We start from the raw sequence: 12654 nt of genomic DNA on the forward strand, positions 1-12654 counted from the left end.
TAGCACAGTGTGTCTCTAGAAGTGGGATTACAAGATCATTTTATGTTTAAACTTTTGAGGAATTGCCAATCGGTTTTCCAAAGTGGAACCACCATTCTACAGTCCTGCAAGTAATGTACAAATGTTCTAATTTCCCCACATCCTTGCTTTAACTTGTTATTTTCCATTTTTACAGACAAATTTAGCCACCCTAGTGGTTATAAAGCGCTACCTCACTGTGGTTTTGAGATACATTTCCCTGATGATTAATGCTGAGCACCTCTTCTTGTATATTTATTTGGAGAAATAACTATGCAAGTACTTTGCATATTTTTTAATTGAGTTATCTTTTTGTTGTTGAGTTATGAGTTATATATTCTGAATATTAAATCCTCATTTATGATTTACAAATATTTTTCCCATTCTAGGTTGTATTTGCACTTACTTGATGTCTTTAATGCAAATTTTGATAAAATCCAGTTTATCTTTTTTTCTTTTGTTACTTGTGCTCTTGTGTCATATCTAAGAATCCATTGCCAAATCCAAGATCATGAAGATTTATCCTTACGACTTTTCTAAGACTTTTGTGGTTTTAGCTTTTATACGTAAGTCACTGATCCATTTTGAGTTAATTTTTGTATATGGTGTAAGGTTGGGGTCCAGCTTCCTACATTTGCATATAGATATCCAGTCGTCCCAGCACTATTTGTCAAAGAGACTATTCTTTTTTTTTTTTTTTCTTTAACAGAGGTACTGTGGATTGAACCTAGGAACTCATGGATGCGAAGCATGTGCTCTACCACTGAGCTGTACCCTTCCCCACCCCCACCACCCCAAAGAGACTATTTTCTCTTTGAATAGTCTTGCTGCTCTTGTCAAAAATCAGTTGATCATGAGTGGAGGGTATATAGCTCAGTGGCAGAACATGTGCTTAGGATGCATGAGGTCCTGGGTTCAATCCCCAGTATCTCCATTAAAATAAATAAATAACCTAATCCCCCCCTCAAAAAAAATTTTTTTTTAATTTATAATCAGTTGGTCAAAAATTCTATGAGTTTATTTCTGGACACTTAACTCTACTCCATTGGTCTAGATGTCCATCCTTATGCCAGTACCACACTGTTTTAATTATTGTAGCTTGGTAATACAGTTTTAAACTTGGGCAGTGTGAGTCCTTCAACTTCGTTCTTTTTAAAGACTGTTTTGACATCTTAATATTGTTTTCCAGTACATGAACACTAGATGTCTTTTCATTCATTTATATCTTTATCTTCTTTTTCTATCTTATGTTTGTAATTTTCATGTACAAATCTTTCACTTCTTGGTTAAGTTTATTTCTAAATATTTTTGGACGCTATTCACTTTTTTATTTGTCCATTGCTGATTATAGAAACTGCTGATTTTTGTCTGTTGATCTTGCACTCTGAAACTTTCCTGAATTCATTTATTAACTCTAGCAGTTTTTCTGTGGATACTTTGGGGTTTTCTGTAAATAGAATCATGTCCCGTGCATATTGAAAAAGTTTTACTTCTTCCTTTCCAATTTGGATGCCTTTTATTTCCTTTTCTTGCCTAATTGCCTTGACTAGAAATCCTAGTACTATGTTGAATTAAGTAGTAAAAGCAGGCAGCATTGTCTTTTTCCTGATCTTAGTGAGAAAGTTTTCAGTTTTTCACCATTGATTATGACGTTAACTATGGATATTTCGTGTGGCCTTTACCATGCTGTAGAAGTTCCCTTCTATCCCTAACTTTCTGAGTGCTTTCATTATGAAAGCCTGCTGGGTTTTACCAAATGCTTTTGCTGCATTGATTGAGATGACTGTGTGGTTTTTCCTCTTCATTCTATCAATGTAGTGAGTTGGACTGATGGATTTTTATATTGATCCACCCTTGCATTCTTGTGATAAATCCCAGTTGTTTATGGTGTATAATCTTTTTTAACATGCTGTGATTTTGTTAAGGGTTTTTGTATCTGTAGCCATAAGGGGTATTGTGTGTATTTGTGGTAATTTTCTTTATTTGTGATGTATCAAGGTAATGCTGCCCTCATAATGACTTAAGAAGTATTCTCTCCTCTTCCATTTTTCAGAATAGTTTGGGAAGGAGTGTTAATTCTTATTTAAATGTTTGGTAGAATTTACCAGTGAAATCATCTGGCACCACACTTTTCTTTCTTTTTTTGGTGGGGGGAGGTAATTAGGTTTATTATTTTATTTGTAGAGGAGGTACTGGGGATTGAACCCACGACCTCAGGCATGCTAAGCATGCGCTCTACCCCTTGAGCTATACCCTCCCCCTACACTTTTCTTTCTTAGAGGACTTTTTTTTTTTTTTTTTTTACCTGATTTGATCTCTTTGCTTTTTATAGATCTGTTCAAACTCTCAGTTTCTTCTATTTCTTCTTGAATCCATTTTGGTAATTTGTGCTTTTCTAGGGATTTGTCCATTTTATCTAGGTTATATAATCTAAGGGGGCATGTGTTTGTTTATAGTGTTTTCTTATTTGTATATAATCAGTAGTAACGTCCCAACTCTCATTTTTTATTTTGGCTATTTGCATCTTCTCCCTTTTTCCTTTCCCATTATAGCTAAAGTTTGTCAATTTTGTTGACGTATTCAAAGAACCAATCTTTGGTTTTATTAATTCTCTCTATTGTGTTTCTATTCTCTATTTCATTTATCTCTAATTTTCATTATTTTCCCTTTTTCTGCTAGCTTTGGTTTACTTTGCTCTTTTTATAATTTCTTAAAGTGTAAAGTTAGATTACTGGTTTGAGATCTTTTTTTCTTTTTTAATGTAGACATCTATTGCTATAAATTTCCCTCCAAGCACTGCCTTTGGTGCATCCTGTAAGTTTTGATATGTTGGGTTCTCACTTTCATTCATCTCTTAGTATTTTCTATTTCCCTTGTGATTTATCCTTTGATTAATTTATTTAACAGCATTTGTTTAATTTCCACATATTTGCAGATTTTCCAGTTTTCTTTTTGTTATTGATTTCTGGCTTTACCCATTGTGGTCAGAGAAGATATGTTGTATGATTTCAGTGTTTTTAAATTTATTGAGAATTGTTTGTAGTTTAACATATGGTCTGTCCTAGACAGTGTTCTCTGTGTGTCTGAGAGGAATGTGTATTCTGTTGTTGGGTAGAGTGTTGTGTGTATGTCTGTTACATCTAGTTGACTAACTATATTGTTGAAGTCCTGTATGTCCTTATTGATCTTCTGTCTAGATGTGATCGCCATTATTGAAAGTGCAATATTGACATCTCCAAATAATACTGTTGCACTGTTTCTCCCTTCAATTGTGTTAATGTTTGCTTCAAATATCTTGGGATTTCATTGTCTGGTGTATATACATGTTTTGGGAGCATATATGTTTATAACTACGTTTATATTTATTATTTATGGTTATAACTTTATCCTGATGAATTGACTCTTTTTTCCAGTGTCTAATGTCCTTGTCTCTAATAACAGTTTTTGATTTACAGTCTATTTTGTCTGATATTAGTATAGTCACACTGCCTCTCTGTTGGTTACTATTTATATGGAATATCTTTTTCCATCCTTTCACTTTAAACCTATTTGTGTCATGAATCTAAATTGAATCTCTTGTAGGTAGCATATAGTTGGATCATGTCTTTTAATCCATTCAGCCAATCTCTGCCTTTTAATTCGTGATATTAATCCATTTACATATATAAAGTAATTACTAATAAGGAAAGCCTTACTTCAGCCATTTAGTATTTGTTTTCTGTATGTCAGTTTTTTTCACTAAGCCAAGATTTATTTCAAACACTAAAAATATTTAGGCTAATCAAAATGGTCCTACTATAACTAACTTCTTATAATAGTTTAACACTTAACATTTTTAAAAATATAAACATAATTACCAAACCCCTAACTGCACGCTATAAGATTTACAAAAGCATTGGCTATTTCAGAAAGTAAGGTGACAATAAAATATCAAAGAACTTTCTTATACTTACTGAGAACATAATCAGCAGCAAGCTATTCAAACAAAACAAAACACAAATTTGTTTTTACACTTTGCATGTGTATTTTAAACTTTGCTTCATAAAGTCACTGATAATTGAGGCATCTTTCAAGTATAGGGATTTCTAAATATTTTTATAAAGAAGAAGTGAAAACCACAAACTGGTTTGTTTGCTACAAATTCATACAGCAAAAAGCAAAACACAGTCCAAATGAGTTTATGTTCCCCCGCTTCTCCAACGTCAGCTTTAGATTTTTTCCTATATACTTCGTAAATACTTTTTTATAATCATCCCATTATGTAAATTAGGGAAAGTGGTTTATAATGTTGTCATCTTTAAAATTATCTTTTATATACTTCTCTCCCCCAAGACCCCCACCAAATAGTTTGCTAAGGCACACAGTGATGCAAAGTACTATTTCAACAGCCCAAAGCAAAAAGATGCAAGTAGTCAAAAATCATATGGCTAGTTAGAGGAAAACTGTATATGTATGAATATTATTTAACTAAAACTTTATGCCTTTCCCCCAAGGTACAAGCATTCTGTAAGCTATTATTACATTACAGTGCATACACAACTACAACAGTTTATATTTGCTCTGGAACATAAAATTACATTAAAATAAATAGCTTTCTAAATATTTTATAGTTTAATTGGCTCTGAAATACTTTCTTAGGGGAAACTATTTTGTGTTCTTTAAGAAACTGGATAGATAAATGAACTGCTATGTGTCCATTTAAATCTTGAGGGAACCAAAAGATGAAGATTTTCTTTGAAAAAATGCAATACAGATATGCATGCTAATCACTGTTCATATAGTGAAAGGATGGAATGATATAAACAGATTCAATCTGTTGTAAGGTATCCTAAGTGGAAAAAAACTGACACAGTTTAAAGAAAACATAAGCAAAGTCAAGAAAAGTGTTGAAGAACAAGAATATCTACTCTTAAAAAAGGAGTGAGAAGTGTTACCCAACACGAAAATGAGACCTATAGATATGAAAAACATTCATTTTACTTTGTCTCAAAGTCAAACCAAAAATGGTTGGAGGGGGAGAATCTAGACTATTTAGAATTGAGGCAAATCTATCCAGAAATGGAACATGATGCAATAATTTGACCTCATGAAGGAAATGACTAATTAAAATGAAAATTTCACAAGTCTTTATGTCAATAATAAAATATGTTTAAGGCAAAATGTATCAAAAAAATACAAAGTCTGGATTTTTCCCCTTGGGTTTATAATAAACTTCAAACCTTTATTCAATGCTTTTACTTTTATAAGCCTTTTCTGTCTGGCAGCACAGTCTGTATAAGTACATACATACTGGCTTCTTTACCATGAGAATTATAATTCTCATCTCAAATTAGTGCCTTGCCTTTTCACCCATACTTATATACATTTTATTTCTCTCATAAGACCCATTTAAGACCTTTCTAGTGGTATATTTTAGAAAGCTTTGAAAGAGATATTAATTAACATAATACCTAAACAATTTGGATTTTTCACGATGGAGTCTTTTTAGTACTGTCACATGATGTATTTAGCTTAACAGTTGAAGGATGATATATGGTAACTACATTATACTGTTTAAACTAAGTCACAGCTTTAGGAAAATGTTTGCTTTTAAAAATATAACCAAGGTGAGATTGCATAGTTTTGAGCAGTAAAATACTAGAAAACAATGAATGAATAAGGTGATTTTTTTCATCAGGTGCCATTCATTAGTTTGCTTTAAGGAGCCTGGAAGACATTATCTTCATTGAGTTTCAAATCTAGTTGTCTCTTAACTTACTCAGTATCTCCCTGAATTGCTGAAATAAGTGAATCTAAAGAAGAAAATTTCTTTTCCCATCTGAGATAGCCAAAGCTGGACACGTTGAGGATTTCTCCACATAAGTCTACTCTGAAGGTATGCCTAATGTCAGTTTCTGTGGGCGTTTTCACGTTCTTGTAGTATGGGTTCTATCCCACGCTCACCACCATCTAATGGACATCTGCACTTCCAACACTGGTCTAATCATAAATGTCAGAAGACACATAAACTGGAAGTTTACTGCTTCTGCAGAGTTAACTGTGGAGATGCCTATCTACTTGGAGCTGCCACCAAAGCCCCACACAACTTGAACACAGCAGAAATGTGCCAAGCACCTCATGACGCCTCCCACTCAAGTCTTGGGCTGTGGTCCAGTCCCAATTCAGAATAACTTGGGGGTGACCAGCCACATGTGTGGGCACACAACTGAGCCAGCAGTGCCAATAACAAGCCAGTCTTATACTTTTCTGTCCCTCTTTTTCACCATTCCTGCATTCTTTTGGATTTAGTTGATTTTTTAATAGAGTAACTTTTTTCACTTTTGTTTAAGCATAAACAACATAGCTTATCATTTTAACCACTTTTTAAGTGTACAATTCAGTGGCATTAAGAGCACGCATATGTAACCATCGCCACTATCAATTCCAGAACATCTTCGTGATCCAAAACAGAAACTCCAACCATGAAGCAGTAGCTCCCCATTCTGCCCTCCCCTGGGCACTATTAACCTTTATTCTACATTTGATCTCTATGAAGTTCCTATTCCAGATAACTCTTATAAGTGGAATCATATAGTATTTGTAACTAACAATATGTTTCTAAATAATCCATGGGTCAAATATGATATCAAAAGGGAAATTAGGATTTTGAACCAAATAAAAATGAAAACGCAACATATAAAAATGTGTGGGATGTCACTAAAGAAATATTTAGGGAGAAATTTAGAGTGTTAAATATCTATAATAGAACAGAAGAAAGATTTCAAATCAATGACCTCAGCTTCCACCTTAAGAAACTAGAAAAAGAAAAATAAATTAAACCCAAGTAAGTAGAAGAAAGGAACAAATAAAGATCAGAGAAGAAATCAATGAAATTTAAAAAAAAAAAAAATGACTGAAATCAAAAGCTTCTTTGAGAAGATAAATAAAGCCGGGTTATTCTCTAAACAGACTAATCAAGGATTAAAAAAAAGATTAAAATTACCAATATCAGGAATTAGGAAAATGTTAGAAGTATTTGCTGTGCTTGTGATAACATCATTACAAACTCAGCAGATAGGCAATCATTAGGATAACAAAGGAATACTATGAACAACTTTATGCCTGTAAATTTGACTAATTAGATGAAATGGATAAATTCTTTGAAAGGTAAAGCTTCCCAAAGCTCATTCAAGAAGACAGATGACCTAAACTGCCCTATAGCTATTAAAGACATTGAATTCTCAATTACCTACCTCTCACAAAATGAACTCCAGGCCCAGTTAGCTTCACTGGTAAATTCTACCAAACATTCAAGGAAAAAAATAATACCAATTTTACACAAACTCTTCTAGAAAACTGGAGCACAGGACATACTCCACAAATCATTTTATGTGGCCAGAATTCTCTTGATAGCAAGATTAACACAAAGATATTACATGGAAAGGAAACTATGTATCAATATGCTTCATGAACACAAATGCACTTCTTAAAGATGTTAGCAAAATAAATCCAGCATATGTGAAAAATATAAAACTTTATAATCATAGTGGAATTTATTCCATGAAAGCAATGTCAGTTAAACATTCAAAAATTATTCTTGTTCAATATAAACAAAAAGGGGAAGAATCAAATGAACTCTGATACCAAATTAAAGTTGGAGGGAGTGGGGGATAGTTCAGTTGTTAGACTGCATGCTGAGCATGCACGAAGTACTTGGTTCAATTCCCAGCACCTCCATTTGTGAAAAAAGGGAAGGGAAGGGAATGGAAGGGAAGGAAGGAAGAAAGAAAGAAATGCAAATGGATAGGTACAGAAACAATAATAGATATGCATGTATACATGGGTTAAGACACATACCTGGCTTCATCTGACCTCACTTAGAGGGCCTAAAGACAGTGACATCCCAGTAGCAATGAGCAAGCCCAGGGTCCAGATCTTGGCTTCTAAATACCCTATTCTCCAATAAAAGGAATTAGGTCACCTTGAAGAAATGGCCAATTCCAGGACTGAGGCAAGGAAAATACAAATGAGCCTGGAGCACCTTGTAGTATTAGAAAGTAAGATGTATTCAAAACATTAACTGATGGGGCTGTACGAAAGGGTGCGAACATTAAAGGGCTCCCGATGACTAAAGAGAGAATAATATGAGCAACAAATTAAATAATGTGATATTGGATTGTAATCCAAATTATGAACTAAATAAATGTGGGACTACACTACTAGAATAAGTAAAGAAGGGAGAAGAGACGAATCTTCCCTACAGAAGAATTCCTGATAATATAGTTAGGTACTGCACCCTGTGGGAGCTGACACTTCACCACCACAACCACAGAGGGTGGGCTAGACTGAGCATTTCACTTCCAAAGAATAGAGTATGAAAAGGAAATAGTGAAGAAACCAGGAACATAATACCAAGTGATCAAGGTTCACATCACTGTTGTCCTGTAATGTCGTGGACCCCCTAATAGGATGTGATGAGGACACTTCATCTCTGTGTGATTCTTTCCAAAAACTCATAATCCCAACAAAATCATGAGAAAAATAACAGGCAATTCAAATCGAAGGACATTCTACAAAATATCTGACCCACATTCCTCAAAACTGTCAAGGTCAGAAAAAAGCAAAAAAACATTAAGTAACTGTCACCAAACAGAAGAGACAAAAATCTGACAAATAGAAGCAATGGGGTTCCCTGGATTAGATTTTGCAACAGAAAAAGAAAAGTAATGGGAAACTGGTGAAATCCAAATAAAGTCTGGAGTTTGGCTAATAGCAATGTGCCAATGTTGACACCTTGATTTTGATATGTGTACCATAGTAATGCACGATGCTAACAATGCAGGAAACTGAAACTGGGTGAGGGGCATGTGGGTCCCTTATACTACTCTGCAACTTTTCTGTAAATCTAAAATTACTCTGAAATAAAAGGGGTTTTTTTTTAAGAGAAAGGAGTATAATTCACCAGATTAACGAAGACAGAAAAACTATAGGACCATCTCAATAGACACAGAAAAAGCTTCTGCCAAAATACGACATTTTCTCTTTATATTAAAAATAAATAAGTAAAAACCTCTTAACAAAGTAGATATAAAAGGGAACATCTTCAACCTAATAAAGAATATCTGTGAAAAACATTATACTTAACAGTTAACTTCACTGTTCACATCATGCTTAATGGTGAAAGGCTTAATTGTTTGATTATATGCCCCTAAGATCAGGGCCAAGACAAGAAAGTCCACTCTCACTACCTGCATTCACTGTGCTGAAGGTTCTGGCCAGTGAAGTAAGACAAAGAAATAAAGGCATTTGGACTGGAAAAATAAATAAAACTTTTTATTCACAGATGACTTGCTTTTCTGTGTAGAAACCCAATAGAAGCTACAACAAGACTGCTAGAATTAATAAGTGAGTTAAGCAAGGTTTCAGGATACATAATTAACACAGAGAAAATTATATTTCTATATGCTAACAATGAACAATTGAAATTTTATTTTTTTTTGAAATTTTAAATAAAAGTACCATTTACAATAGTATCAAAACATGCAAAAGACCTACACACTCAAACTATAAAACGTTGTTGGAAATTAAAGAAGTTCCAAGTTTTATTGGAGAGGTATACTGTGTTTATAGTTCAGAGGACTCAGTATTGTTAGGATGTCATATCTCCTCAGAGTAATCTACAGATTCAACATAGTCACAATAAAAACTCTAGCAGGAATTTTTTTAAAAGAAATTAACAAGCTGATTCTAAAATTCATATGGAAATGCTAAGAACCTAGAAAAGCCAAAACAGCTTTGAAAAAGAAAAATGAAGTTGGAAGATGTACATTACCTAGTTTCAAGACTTATTGTAAAGCTACATATAGTAAGACAATGTGGTATCTATGCCAATATAAACAAATAGATCAAAAGAACAACACAGAGCTCAAAGGTAGAGCCATACGTATATGAACAACTGATTTGCTTCAGCAGCACAAAGACAATTTAGTGGAGAAGGAAGAGTCTTTTCAACATACGGTGCTAAAACAATTGACTATCCATATACAAAAAATGAACTTCAATCCATAGCTCATTACCATATACAAAAATGAGCTCAAGATTGATCATAGACCTAAATGTAAAACTTAAAACTCTAAAACTTCTCCAGGAAAACATACAAGAAAACACTTGCGGCCTTGGGTTAAGTGATTTCTTAATTGGTGTCATTTCTTAGCTATGACACTAAAAGCATGATGTATAATAGAACACACTGATTAACTTTACTTCATCAAAATTGAAAGCTTCTGTACTTCAAAAGACACTACAGAATTAAAAGACAAGTCTCTGACTGGTAGAAAATGTTTACAGAGCATATACCTGATGAAGGACTTATGTTTAGCAAACAAAAAGAACTCTCAAAACTCTATAAAAGAAACAAACAAAAATTTAAGAGGCAAAAGATTTGAACAGACCACCAAAGAAGATGTATGGATGATAGTCAGCACATGGCAGGGTGATTAACATCATAGCCACTAGGGAAATGTAAACTAAAACCACTCCATTTCCAGCTGGTGAACTCCTAAAAGTGTCCTGGAGAGTGATGGGCCCAGAGAGGGCAGGGAAGCTCCATGACCCACTCCCCAGCACACCTTGCCCTGTTCATCCACTCCCTTTGGCTGTTCTTTAGTTGCATCCTTTATAATAAACCGGTAAGCAACCCCAAAATGAAAGAGCAATGTGAAAATCTGTTACTGAATGGGACGATGGAAGAGTTTCTTCGTTGCTGAATGACTTTTAGAACTGCAGGACTTGGTTCTGCCCTGGTGGAGGGGTTTTGCTATATTACCTTGCTTATTACACAATCAACACAGAGGACCCACAGATACCTAGAGAGATGTTTCTCAGACTTCACACAGAGAAACTTCATCTTGAGTGCGACAGCTCAGGTCAAGTAACTAGCAGCTGCAGCAGCCAGAGACTTGTTGGCTAAAGATGTTCTTGTGTACATTTTTTCAAGATAAGTTCCTACACCTTTTCTATCGTATGCAGTCCAGGAACTCAAAATAGTTGCAGGTGTGATAATTACTGCCTCTCACAACTGCAAGGAAGACACCAGACACGGTGTGGGAAACTGGTGTTTAGGCCACATCTCCTCATGATAAAGAAAGTCTGAAACGTATAGAAGACTGTGTGGAACCCTGGCATGGTTCCTGGAATGATAATTTGGTGGATGCTGACCTACTGGAGGAGAAACGTGGAAGAACTGGGAAAGATCTGTTTTCACGGGGAATCAAACTCAAAGACCACCTTGAAATTTGTGTATATTTCTTTTCACGGGGTCATGACTGTGTGAGATTGGCTTTTCAGGTGTTTGGGTTTTAAGCCTCCAATTCCATTACCAGAACAGAAAGATCCTGATCCAGACTTTTCTGCCAATACATGCCCAAATATGAAGAAGGACTTTCTTCTTCTGAAAAGTGCTGGAACTTTCTCTGAGACTGGCCGAGAAAGAAAATGTTCAGGTTGTGCAAGTCACAGATCCTGATGCAGACCAATGGCAATGGCAGGACTGCAGGAGGATGGTCAATGCAAAGTTTCCACTGGGAATGAACTGGCAGCTTTGTTTGGTGGATATTTAATTGTTGGAAGAAAAAATAAATCAAGAAATGCTGATGTGAGTAATGTTTATATGTTAGCCCTCACAGTCTCTTCCAAAATGTTGAGTCCAACTGCATGTAAAGAAGGATTTTGTTTTGAAGAAACGTTACCAGATTTTAAATGGATTGGAGTAGAATAAAAGACCTGGAAAATGGGGAAGAAGTCATTTTTTTTATTTAAAGAGTCTCTTGGTTTTCTGTGTGGAACTTCACCTTTGAATAAAGATGGGGTGAGCACAGCCACTGTTGTTGCTGAGATGATGTCTTAACTAGAAACCATGGACAGAGCACTGGGCCAGCAACTGAATGAGGTTGGATTTTCATCTTTCAAAAGCTTCATATTTCTTGTGTTATGATCCAGCTACCAACAAAAATATATTTGAAAGGCTTCACAACTTTGATTCTCCCAAAGAATACCCAAATTTTTGTGTGAGACCGCTGTTACATTGCATACATGGGACATTATCTCTGAAGAGGACAGCAGACAATCGAATGAGGCATCAGTGCGGCCTGTGAGCTAAAGATAACCCAAAGATTATATTTACTTTTTAAAACTGGCTGTGTTGCTGCTCCTCAGACAAGTGGGACAGAACCAAAGGTAGAGCTCTGTACAGAGATGTGCACATCACCTGACCAGAGCGACACTGCCTTACAGGAAGAATCGAAAGGCACTCACCAAAGCACTTGCTGATGAAAAAGTCATCATAGTTGACCCAAGAAAGAAATGGGAAACTCTGTTCAAGCCAACCTAAGGATTATAGCCTGGGAGATAGACCTTCAGAAAGCTCTGAGGACTGTTGCACCTGTAGAGTTCAAAGAACAGTTATATACATTTTTGAGACAAAGGGTGATATATCAAATGATATACTGACAGCTTACACAGCCCAGATCTGTGTATATAAAGCCAGTAGTGGGCTGTCAAGACTCCTTACAAGGTTAAGAAGGAAGGTTCTCTCCTAAGGAGGTCTGGTTAACACAGATGCACGGTGCACACGAAAGGAGAAGGACGGGGCCCAAACAG

General features: G+C 35.2%; 1 non-coding gene and 2 pseudogenes across 1 annotated transcript; 2 read left to right on the plus strand and 1 right to left on the minus strand.

Moving 5' to 3' along the window:
- The first annotated feature begins 877 nt into the window (after window positions 1-877).
- TRNAP-AGG (transfer RNA proline (anticodon AGG)) lies at window positions 878-952 on the plus strand. Its single transcript has one exon. It is a non-coding gene; the product is annotated as a tRNA-Pro (tRNA).
- A 4739-nt stretch (window positions 953-5691) lies between these two features.
- LOC116156274 (riboflavin kinase-like) lies at window positions 5692-6137 on the minus strand (annotated as a pseudogene).
- A 4100-nt stretch (window positions 6138-10237) lies between these two features.
- On the plus strand, window positions 10238-12654 carry LOC105106162 (glucose 1,6-bisphosphate synthase-like; annotated as a pseudogene).

This window comes from Camelus dromedarius, chromosome 11 (genome assembly GCF_036321535.1).
Source record: "Camelus dromedarius isolate mCamDro1 chromosome 11, mCamDro1.pat, whole genome shotgun sequence".
Classification (NCBI taxonomy): domain Eukaryota; kingdom Metazoa; phylum Chordata; class Mammalia; order Artiodactyla; family Camelidae; genus Camelus; species Camelus dromedarius.